Source organism: Raphanus sativus, chromosome 8 (genome assembly GCF_000801105.2).
Source record: "Raphanus sativus cultivar WK10039 chromosome 8, ASM80110v3, whole genome shotgun sequence".
NCBI classification, from domain to species: domain Eukaryota; kingdom Viridiplantae; phylum Streptophyta; class Magnoliopsida; order Brassicales; family Brassicaceae; genus Raphanus; species Raphanus sativus.
The window spans coordinates 15547430-15559939 of record NC_079518.1 but is presented as its reverse complement, the minus strand read 5'-3'; positions in this window follow the sequence as shown (position 1 = coordinate 15559939).

The following is a 12510-nucleotide window of genomic DNA, read 5'->3' as shown; positions in this document are numbered from 1 at the left end:
GAGGCTCTTACTGAGGTCCTTCGTGAAGAAACCGGAATTCCCCATGTTCCTTCTAGACAGGAGGGTAAGGAATCTGGTGGCAAGGACTTAGTTACTCCTGTGAAGTCGAGCAGTCCCACTGGCTCGGAGGGGCGCGAACGTCCTTCCAAGAAGGCAAAGACGAATGGTTCTGACCATCGCCAGAGTTCCCTTGGTGATGGGGCTGCAAAGCCGTTTCATTGGCAATTTAAGCACTCCAACGATTGTCCGATCACGGAGGATCCGGACAGTGTGGCTCATCTGGTGAGGCACTTTAAGCCTGCTGGTTGCCCACTTCCTTCTCTTCGGAACATGACCGAGCGCGAGGCTTATGTCAAGATGGCGGTGGCCCACGCCAAGGTTGGTTTGCTTAAATTTTGCGCACCTTTGTTCGAACTTCTCTTGAACTTTCCATGATTTATAGGCCATGGAAGCTAACAATGAATTTGCGGCGACCCTGGAGCGGCGCCTCCAAGATGTTCCGCGATCCGACGAGCTCCTTGAAGTTAAGAGGGTCGTGAGGGAGCTGAAGTCAAACCTGAAGCTTTTGCAGGAGCGTGATCGTGCCAATGCCGATCGTTTGTCTGCTGCAGAAGAATCGGAAAGCCGAATTGCTTTGCTTGAAGCTCATCTTCGCATTGCGGAAAACGAGAGGAAGTCGACTCTTGAACGAGCTCCTTTGCTTGAGTCGCAGCTAGAGTCAAATGCTTCGAAGCATGCCGATGCTCTCCGAAGTTCGATTCGCGCGGCCAAGAAAGGTTTGGCTGATGATTATCAGAGCGCTCTGGAGTCTTTGAAGGAAAAATGGGAAGGCGAACGATCCAAGGTCGCTGACGAGCTCCAGCTTGGGGAGGTTGTCGTAAGGATAGATCTTTTGAAGGAGATAATGGGCATGAATCTATTGGCCTCAGATGGCGTGAAGCATTCTGGAGAGAAAGAAGTCGAGCTCGGAGAGTTCGATGTGTCTGTGATGACCGACGGGCTGGATCTTCCCCATGACTCGGGAGATTACTTCGCCAAAGGGGCTTTTGACGGCGATGGGGCGAAGCAAATGGATGGATGCTTTGGAGATGGAGATTTGACGTCGGAGAGTAGTTTGTAGGAAGCTGCTCTTCGTCGATTATTTTTCATGTATTGTCTTTTTTTATTATTTGTTTATGTTATTGTGTTTAATAAAGGGATGAGTTTGAACGCTTCGTATTTTCTTTTGAAGGATAGAGTTTCGATTTTTCTTTTGAACTTTTGATCGAAGAGAGTTGATACTCCGTCGATGCCTTGTTGGCGCAGATTGAGGTTTTTACTAAAACCGATATGCCGCGTTTTCCAGCGGGACCGAAATGTGCTCAGAGACTTGACCAGGGCCTCGAGTTTACATTTAGTCGTTTAGTGAGCAAGAGAATTATATGGTGGTAAAATTTGTGTCCCGAATATGGTAAATCTTGGAAAGATTGCTTTTTGATAGTGGTTGAACTGTTAATTTTATTACAATCGAATTCTTGTTAAAAGAAAGTCTGTGTAATGGGGTCCTTGATTTGAATAGGTCGCATGTTGCTGCCGGAAGCTCCCTTCTTGTTTTTTAATGTTGGGAAGTGACTGAACTCGTGTCGCGAGCTGCCTACGTACCCTTAGGAAGGGATCAAGTCTTAACGTAGTTCAATTGTTTTCCTTTAGTTAAGGGTCGTTTTGGCTTTTGATCGTGTACGAGTGTTCGTACGGTCTTTGTCGGGGTATCTGTTTCGGTCTAAGGGTGTGGTTCGATATCTTTGAAGCTCGCGAGGTAGCATGTACGAGAGTTTCTCTGACTTCCGTGAATGGTTTCAGTGCCTTTCGAGGTTGGGAATTTCAAGCATTGGTGGTAAGTCGATGGTACTGCTTTCATACTGTATAGCCAGGGTCTTCCTAAGATAGCATTGAACGGTGCCGGTCGATCTATTACGATGAACTCCACGATCTTCCTAACGTCTCCGGCGGTGACTGCGAGCTCGATAGATCCTAGGGAGTAAGTTGTTTCTCCTGCGAATCCGATGAGAGGAGTTGGTTCTTGTTTAAGGAGAGTTTTGGTAAACCCCATTCGTCTGAAGGTATCGTAGAATAGGACGTTGGCTGAACTTCCGGTATCGATCATAATCCGTGAGAGTTCACATCCTCCGACGTCGAGTCGTAAAACGAGGGTGTCTTCGTGCGGCTGATCAAGACCTGCAGTTTCGTTCTCGTCAAATGTAATTTCGTGGTCAGGACCGGAAAGAGGTTCTTGGATTCTCAGAGGTCGTTCGGCTCTTCGCTGGTGAGCTTTGATTGAGTTGACGGAATTGCAAAATTTTGATCCTCCATAGATAAAATAAATATGTCGTATGATCCGACTGTTTATAATGGGGGGGGAGCTATCTCCATGCGGACTGGCACTGCTTTTGCCCCCCAGACAGCTTGTAGCTGGGCTGCTGCATGTTGTATTTATTTCGGCTCCTGAGTTCGTATGACCTCATTTCCTCTAAGTGCTTTCTGAGTTTTGTAACTCTGTCATCTAGTTTTGGCTTGACCGGTTATTTTTTCGGTACAAGCTCGAATTTCTCATGGAGTCTGGGGATTTGTATGGTGATTGTTATGTTCCCTTGTGTCGAGGTCGCTGCCGTGCCTTGGACGTCGTATCGATCTCGCCTAGGGATATTGTATAGAGTAACCCAACCCAACCCAACCCTATTTAGCTTAAACCCAACCCTAAGTGACCCTAACCCTTTTAAACCCATTAAAACTATGTAAAATAGGGCTGAACTCTTTAAACCCTTTATATTTTTTTTCTTATGTAAACACATAGTTTCTGATTGAAATAAACAAGTTGCTCTCTACCTTCATATCAAAGTATAGTTTTTGATTGAAATAAACAAGTACAAAAGATCAACGCATTAAAAATGTCAAGCAAAGTATACTTTTATTATAGTCAAACCGCAAAATAAACAAGATGGTCTTTCACATATCATGATATCAAGACAGCAACCAGCGTTGCTCTCTACCTTCCAGAGCATGTTTATTCCTTCCTGCTCAAGCAAAGTAACAACACCATAAGTCATAAGACATATATCTTCAACAGAGCTCATAAGACACATATCTTCAACAGAGCTCATGAACTAACAGAGCAAAACCAGAAGCACGACAACAAGATCATAAGACGCAGACAACACAGACAACAACAAGTTAAAAGAACATAATTTACTGTGTTTTTTGATGGGCTTACATTCTCAAGAATGATTCCCTTGGCGTGGGAAGATCCAGCAAAAGGCTTCTTCCATTCGTTACCCTGATGGGACTTCTTGTACTGCTTGTCAGCCCACCTCTGATTGATACGGAGCCTTTTGAGCTTGCGCCCAGAAAACGATGAACTTCCAATGAATCAGGTCAAACATTCAGAAGATGATAACTACCATTAACACATAGGTTACTACTATACTCCACATTGTGTTGTACAACTTGAATTAAGATTTAAGACTCTAGAAACAAGCACATAGGCCAATTAAGTAAAATCAATATAGACGTATTGCGTCAGGATATTCCGGCTCGCGAGCACGGATCTGCCAGGGCTTTGCGAAGTGCCTCACCAAGACCGCCGCGATCTGCTTCCAAGACGTCGAAAAAGGCGGATAGTGGGGAGGAGTGACCGTTCCCCTTACGTGAGGCTAGCTCTGGTCCCAAACGCTTGGGTGAAAGGACTAGCTCTCGAAGCTTCGGGGCGACGTTCTTTTCTTCCTCGGAGGAGGAAGATGCTTTATACCAAGATCACCGAAGCGAATGCCAAGGTTTGTCCTTAGCGAATCACTATTTTACTACTAATTTCTGCTTTTGTTGCATCGTTTTTCTGATTATATTTACTCTTAGGTCATGGAGGCTTGTAACGACCTTGTTCTTAAGATGGTGGAGCGTACAGGGACTTCTTAGAGAGATGTGGAAATTGATCGGATCTCTGCTGAACTTGAGATCGCCAAGCGGGAGAACAAGGAGGAGGTTGAGAAGATCAACTCCATGATGGCAGAGTGGGTGAAGGTTTGTGACGATAAGTCAGCTCTAGAAGTCGAGGTCGCTGCTCAACAGGACCAAGATTGCAAGGCTTGAAGCTGAGAGGGATGGAACGTTCGTTCTGCTCGTCGCGAGATGTCGAGTCAGTATGCGGTGATTCTGGGATCTTTAGAAGAAAAGTGGTCGAACAAGGAGAGGGAGATGGCGGCTAGGATCAGCTTCAGGAGGTGGTAGCTAACATTGATCTTCTGACTAAGATCAAGGAGGGCAGCTGTGACGTTGATGGGGAGTTGGCTCTTCTGCAAGATTTGGAGAGAGACTGCGAAGCAGCCGTCGAGTCATGTCCCTCCTCAAGTTGGACTATTCTGAGCTTGATCTTCCGCAAGTGTCGGAGGAGTCGGACCTCGGGGGACCGTCAAACGCGGGAGGCGACGTCGACCCTTGATTTTCTTTTTTTTTATGGATTTTGCCTTTTTGTTGGATAACTATGTCATCGCGGATATCCTTATTTTTTCCGGGATTTTGTGGGTTTTTTGAATCGTTAGGGATATTATCTGTTTTTAATAAAGGGATGAGTTTGAACGCTTCGTATTTTCTTTTGAAGGATAGAGTTTCGATTTTTCTTTTGAACTTTTGATCGAAGAGAGTTGATACTCCGTCGATGCCTTGTTGGCGCAGATTGAGGTTTTTACTAAAACCGATATGCCGCGTTTTCCAGCGGGACCGAAATGTGCTCAGAGACTTGACCAGGGCCTCGAGTTTACATTTAGTCGTTTAGTGAGCAAGAGAATTATATGGTGGTAAAATTTGTGTCCCGAATATGGTAAATCTTGGAAAGATTGCTTTTTGATAGTGGTTGAACTGTTAATTTTATTACAATCGAATTCTTGTTAAAAGAAAGTCTGTGTAATGGGGTCCTTGATTTGAATAGGTCGCATGTTGCTGCCGGAAGCTCCCTTCTTGTTTTTTAATGTTGGGAAGTGACTGAACTCGTGTCGCGAGCTGCCTACGTACCCTTAGGAAGGGATCAAGTCTTAACGTAGTTCAATTGTTTTCCTTTAGTTAAGGGTCGTTTTGGCTTTTGATCGTGTACGAGTGTTCGTACGGTCTTTGTCGGGGTATCTGTTTCGGTCTAAGGGTGTGGTTCGATATCTTTGAAGCTCGCGAGGTAGCATGTACGAGAGTTTCTCTGACTTCCGTGAATGGTTTCAGTGCCTTTCGAGGTTGGGAATTTCAAGCATTGGTGGTAAGTCGATGGTACTGCTTTCATACTGTATAGCCAGGGTCTTCCTAAGATAGCATTGAACGGTGCCGGTCGATCTATTACGATGAACTCCACGATCTTCCTAACGTCTCCGGCGGTGACTGCGAGCTCGATAGATCCTAGGGAGTAAGTTGTTTCTCCTGCGAATCCGATGAGAGGAGTTGGTTCTTGTTTAAGGAGAGTTTTGGTAAACCCCATTCGTCTGAAGGTATCGTAGAATAGGACGTTGGCTGAACTTCCGGTATCGATCATAATCCGTGAGAGTTCACATCCTCCGACGTCGAGTCGTAAAACGAGGGTGTCTTCGTGCGGCTGATCAAGACCTGCAGTTTCGTTCTCGTCAAATGTAATTTCGTGGTCAGGACCGGAAAGAGGTTCTTGGATTCTCAGAGGTCGTTCGGCTCTTCGCTGGTGAGCTTTGATTGAGTTGACGGAATTGCAAAATTTTGATCCTCCATAGATAAAATCAATATGTCGTATGATCCGACTGTTTATAATGGGGGGGGAGCTATCTCCATGCGGACTGGCACTGCTTTTGCCCCCCAGACAGCTTGTAGCTGGGCTGCTGCATGTTGTATTTATTTCGGCTCCTGAGTTCGTATGACCTCATTTCCTCTAAGTGCTTTCTGAGTTTTGTAACTCTGTCATCTAGTTTTGGCTTGACCGGTTATTTTTTCGGTACAAGCTCGAATTTCTCATGGAGTCTGGGGATTTGTATGGTGATTGTTATGTTCCCTTGTGTCGAGGTCGCTGCCGTGCCTTGGACGTCGTATCGATCTCGCCTAGGGATATTGTATAGAGTAACCCAACCCAACCCAACCCTATTTAGCTTAAACCCAACCCTAAGTGACCCTAACCCTTTTAAACCCATTAAAACTATGTAAAATAGGGCTGAACTCTTTAAACCCTTTATATTTTTTTTCTTATGTAAACACATAGTTTCTGATTGAAATAAACAAGTTGCTCTCTACCTTCATATCAAAGTATAGTTTTTGATTGAAATAAACAAGTACAAAAGATCAACGCATTAAAAATGTCAAGCAAAGTATACTTTTATTATAGTCAAACCGCAAAATAAACAAGATGGTCTTTCACATATCATGATATCAAGACAGCAACCAGCGTTGCTCTCTACCTTCCAGAGCATGTTTATTCCTTCCTGCTCAAGCAAAGTAACAACACCATAAGTCATAAGACATATATCTTCAACAGAGCTCATAAGACACATATCTTCAACAGAGCTCATGAACTAACAGAGCAAAACCAGAAGCACGACAACAAGATCATAAGACGCAGACAACACAGACAACAACAAGTTAAAAGAACATAATTTACTGTGTTTTTTGATGGGCTTACATTCTCAAGAATGATTCCCTTGGCGTGGGAAGATCCAGCAAAAGGCTTCTTCCATTCGTTACCCTGATGGGACTTCTTGTACTGCTTGTCAGCCCACCTCTGATTGATACGGAGCCTTTTGAGCTTGCGCCCAGAAAACGATGAACTTCCAATGAATCAGGTCAAACATTCAGAAGATGATAACTACCATTAACACATAGGTTACTACTATACTCCACATTGTGTTGTACAACTTGAATTAAGATTTAAGACTCTAGAAACAAGCACATAGGCCAATTAAGTAAAATCAATATAGACGTATTGCGTCAGAATCATTACAGAGCTCTCGAGGGTAATCAGTAACAAAAATGTGAGTCGTGAAGTCATTTCCAGCAGAAAATAAGAGCAGACTCGATTAAATCACTAGTAATTCAACAAGCACGACAACAACCTCATAAGAGAGAGTGTTGCATGTATCTCATAGATACTGAGTTACTGAGTTATGCCTAGCTGGTCTAAGAAACAATCGTTCACAGACTGTGCTAATATACAACCAAACCGTGAGACATGCCCAATCGTTAATTCTTCTTTGCAAACGAACGTAATGAATAACACAAAACTGAATAAAAAACAAAGAGCAAACGTGATCACAATTCACAAAACAATAGTCAATTCACACTAACTCACAAAGCTCAGAATAGTAAAAGAGGATCCAAAACAAATAAGCTCATAAGGATCCAAAACCCATTCTCAAAAACTTGAAACAAATCAAAAACACATGATGACATGATTGTTACCTCAATCAGAGGAGATAAGAGAGATCGTGATAACCCAAATCGGATGAGAGAGCTCGAGGTTTGCGTCTCAGATGAGAAAAGGAAGAAATGGGTTTGGTCCGTTTGGAGAAGAGAGCTTTGAGATGCTATGGAGAAGCCTGAGAACAGAGCCTGAGATGATGAAACCCACGGAGGAGCCTGAGAACAGAGCCTGCATTCAAACACACAAACGCCAGTAAGGATCCTGAAACTAATCAAACACACAAACCCAAATCGGAGGAGATAAGAATCAAATCGAACCTGAGAAAGAGGCTGAGATGATCGGAGAAAGAGGCTGAGATGATCGGAGAGAGAGATCAAAAACGAAGAAGATGATTTGATCGAAAAAGAGGCTGAACGAAGAACGAAGAAGCTTTGCTTTACAAAAATCAAATGGGCTCAACCCTGTTAAAACCCTTTATTTTCGAATCCAAACCCAAATAAACCCAATATGATTTACAGTTACAACTTTTGGGTTAGGGCTTTTAAAATTTTTGATGGATTGGTACTACCCTAAATATTAGAACCCAATACAACATCCCTAATCTCGCCTGTTGGTGCTTAGCGAGATCATGTCGACTCGCTTTTTGGAAGCGGGCGGTGGCGAGCTTGGTGACTCGGCCTCTACTTCCCGAGACCTCTTGTGGGAGGACATTTTTGGTTTTTTGTCGCTTTTTGGAGTCGAAGGGAGTTTGTCCTCTTGGGAGTTTTCTTCTTCCTCTCTTCTCTCCTTTTCGCGTAAAGCAGCGCGACATTCTTCAGTTGAGTGTCCTTTTCGTTTGTGGAAGTCGCAATGCTTGTTTAGATCCAAAGTCGATGATTTGTTTCTCGTGGAGTTGTCTATTGCGTAAGAATCTTGACCTTTGGTCGGTGCTTCTTTAGTTTCTGAAGTCTTTTTGCTGGCGGCATTTTTGGTTGCCAGGAATTGCTCTTTCAAGTTGGCTATGTCATCTTCGTAGGCCGCGAAGTACGATGCTCGATGCAGCGCATCGTCTAGTGACACCAGGGCCCTGACCGACATTTCTTCTTTGAATTTAGAGGAGAACCACACGCCATTCTTTAAGGCGGCGAGAGCCACTCCGTCGTTTAGGTTTGCGATTTTGGCTTTGATTTCTCTAAATTTGTTTATGTAGGCTCTTAGAGGCTCGAAGGGTGCTTGTTTGAGGTTCCATAGATCGGCTTCGATCGTTCTGGTTTCTATGAACACCAATTATTGCTTTAGGAACGCCGATACTAGTTGTGTGAAGTTATCAATCGAATTTTCTTCTCGTCCGGCGAACCATTCTAGGGCGGAGCCCGCGAGGTTCTCTGCGAAGAAACGACAGTACCCTGCCTCTTTTTCGTCGTCGTTGAGGTGTGCTCTGGATATTGCGAGTCTAAAGGCTCGGATGTGAGCTTTAGGATCTGAGTTTCCAGAGTACTAGGGGAATTTGATCTTCCCGATGGTGCTTAGCTTCATCCCTGAGATTCTTTCTGTGAAGGGGGTTCTTCGGGTTTCCTCTATAGCGAGGTCGATATCCGGGGCTGCACTTGTTGCCATATGCATAATAGCGTGTAGTCGTTTGAGTTCGGCATCGTTTCTATCGATGTATTCCTGGAAGTTCCCATTTCCTCCATCGGTTCTCGGGTTATCCCTTTGCGGAGTTCCAACGGTGGTTGGGGAAAAGGGTGGCGTTCGAGACCTGTGTCGGGGATCTCGAAATCTCCTGTCGTTGTGTGATGAACTCCGGAAGCTCGTTGGTCGGAAGGCGGGGTCTCGAATCGAACTCCGTTGGCTCTTCCGGTGACGCCGTTGGTTCGGAGAGGTGTGATCGGGGAACCTTGGGTTCGTGTTGGGTTTTCTCCAGTTCCATTAAAACTTAGGCTCCTGGTAATCGGGCTAGTATACGGATTGTTAAGCGAGTTATCTCCGGCGTAATGTCCCGATCGAGCATTCGAAAAATAGGGGGTCCCGAAGGCTCCACCGTTTGTTGTTCGAGGCAACAGATTCGTTTGGGATCTGAGACCATCCTGAATGCTAGCTCGATGCTCGGCGAACTCCCTTTCAGTTTGTTCTAGCCTGGTGGTAATTGCTAGGAGAGCTCGTACCATGCCTCGGAGCTCCGCGACTTCTTTCCTTGCTTGGGTTATTTGTATGGGAGAAATCGGCTTTATTGGTTGAGTTCGGGTAAGCGAACTGTCTATTGGGGATCTATCCCCAGTTCGACTCCAGACTCGGGATCCGGATCTGTCAGAGGCTATGACCCCAGCTGGTGGAGCTTGAGGGATCTGGGTTGGATCGTTGATCCCGCTCATGTTAGCTGGTCGGATCGGTTGATTGATTCCTTGGTCGACTCTGATTGGATCGGCGTTGTCGGATCTCTGTTAAGGGACTCCAGATTGACTTGGATCCATAATCGTGCTTAGAAATCCTAGATCGGGTTCTTAGCAAGGATGTTTTTCGTTTATCTTCCCCACAATCGGAGCCAAAATGTAGAGCCTAAAATCTACACTCAAGTATTTTGTAGTGTTCGTAAGTAAACTAGGGAAGTGACAAAAGATGTAGGCAACGATATCCTTAGAACACAACGATGTAATCGGAATTCGGTAGAAAAAAATGGACTTTTATTGATTAAGAGGTCGAGTACAAAGAATAGGAAAGAGATCAACTATAACAAGGAGGTCGATCGAGAATAAGATCTAAACGAAGTAAGAAAGATGTAAATGTGTGGTGTGCTCTCTCCCTAGGATTTTCGCTGTCCCTTTAGCATTGATATCACCTCCCTTTTATAGGCTCGACTCCGCTATTCTTGCAACTGCTTCCACGACCTTCTCGACTTTGGCGATCTCCTTTTCTACTTCGTTGTCGTCGCTATGGGGTTTATTTTTTGACAGTCCATTTTAAATATAGCACATTTAGCTTATGTCAAAAATTGGGTCCAACAGAGTGAACCAAGAAAAACTCATGAAATTATTATAAATATGGGCTCTATGCAGTTAATAGTTCTTTTAAAATTGTTGACGTCATTTTAAAACGGTAAAAATATCATTTAAATTCTAAACTTTCAAAACTAAGCCAATAAAAGCTCCAACTTTTAAGTAAGTCAATTTAATCTTACACTTTTAAAATTTATCCAAACTAATCATATACAGTATAACCTTTATAAATTAATAATCTATAAATTAATATCTCTATAAATTAATATAATTTCATAGTTCCAAATTGATTTTTGGTTCATTTAGTACTCGATAAATTAATAATCTCTATAAATTAATAAAAAATTATAGTTTTGGTGTAGTCCCAACATTATTAATTTATAGAGGTTTCACTGTATTTATGTCGACTTAGCCTTTTTAATCATTTGAAGTCAACAGTTAATTACACTTAAACGTCTGTTAATTAACACACCGTTAATTAAGTCAACACGAGGACTTTCCCAACGGCACTCACAAGGTTGATCAAGTGTTATACACGTTATAATGATTCACTGTATTCGTATCTTCTGTTATGTCATTAGTCTAAACTGGTACGTCTTTTGTTGTTTCATGAGTCTTTTGTTATGTAATGGTTTACAATCCTTAACTCTTTTTTATGTAGTGCTTCAAAACTCTATGTCATGTGTTCATTTTTATGTATTGGTTCTAAACTCCATATTATCTAATTGTTCACAATCCTTTTTTTTTTTTAGCAAAAAAAAAAAATAACCAGCAACGTGGTCGTGAAAAATACACAAACTTGTTCAAACGTTACCGTGAACAACAGTCTAAACATCATTCATTAATTGAAGTACATCTTTATAATTTTTCAAACAAAAAAAAAAGTACATCTTTATAATATCACCATATATGCATTTGTTGGATAACTCATGAACACTAAATTTAACGAGTCACCAAACTGCACTGTTTTACTAATTAAACAGACGTTAAGTCTAATTAACAGTTGATTTGGAGATAATTAAAAAGACCAAGTCAACAGAAATTTAGGATTAGTTTAGATAAATTTTAAAAGTTTAAGATTTATTTGTCTTACTTAAATGTTAAGTTTTTTTTGCTTATTCGAAGGTTTGGGATTTAAATGGCGTTTTCCCATTTTAAACCCCAAAAACTTTAATCACTTAACAAAATCAACAAAAAAAATTGAATCTTAAAACCAATCAGTTAAATACAAATTTGTACTGCCAAACAATAATCATGCGAGTAAAACTCTAGTAACTAGTTAGTGATTATTTAAGAAACCGTTGTAGTATAATAAACTTTGAGTGAGAATAGAAACAAATGAACTAACAAAGTGAATACTATAAGATAATAATTCAAGAATGTCTAGAAAAATGATAATGAATAGATATAGGTTGCGTATATTAAAGAAAAATCATGGGAATCTGTTCTAAAGAAATATTGAACCGTTATTTAACGAAGTCCTTTACTTATTAATATAAAAACAATTTAAAAAACTGATCTTGATTTAATAGTTTATTCATAAGTTTGCCATTTTAGCTTAGGTGACATCACCATGGATATTCCTCAGCTTCTAATTTTATTAACTCTTTAACTACTTGAAGAATTACAACATATGTCATTGATATTCATATGATACAGTTTGTTAACAAAAATAAAACGCATATACATTTGTTCTTTGGAAAATCGTGGAAGAACCTTCTGTTAACATATATACGCCGTCCAATGCCATGGCTCCCAGAGCTTTCTCGACGCCTTTTCTTGGAATTGCAGGCTCAATTAAAATTGACCTCAAGCATCGTTTCAATGGCGACGAACAAGAAATAGTGATGGGTAAGGGATGGAGAAATCGTCTAGCACTAGCAGTTACAGAGTCTTCGTGTGGCAGGTTTTACAAGTAGATCGGATTTCATCCCTTAAATGGTGATCCTTCTCAAGTAGTGAAGAATATATGTTGTTACATATTTCACAAGAGTAATGGTGTGTGATCTGAATGGTGAGGATGTCACGAGATAAATGTCATGGACGTACGACAGTGTGTTCGTTACAAACACAAAACGTGGTATTGGGTCTTTGGAAGAAGAAGAAAAAGGCAACATAGATTTTGAGTTCATATGGGCTTGATTTGGAAGAGAAGCT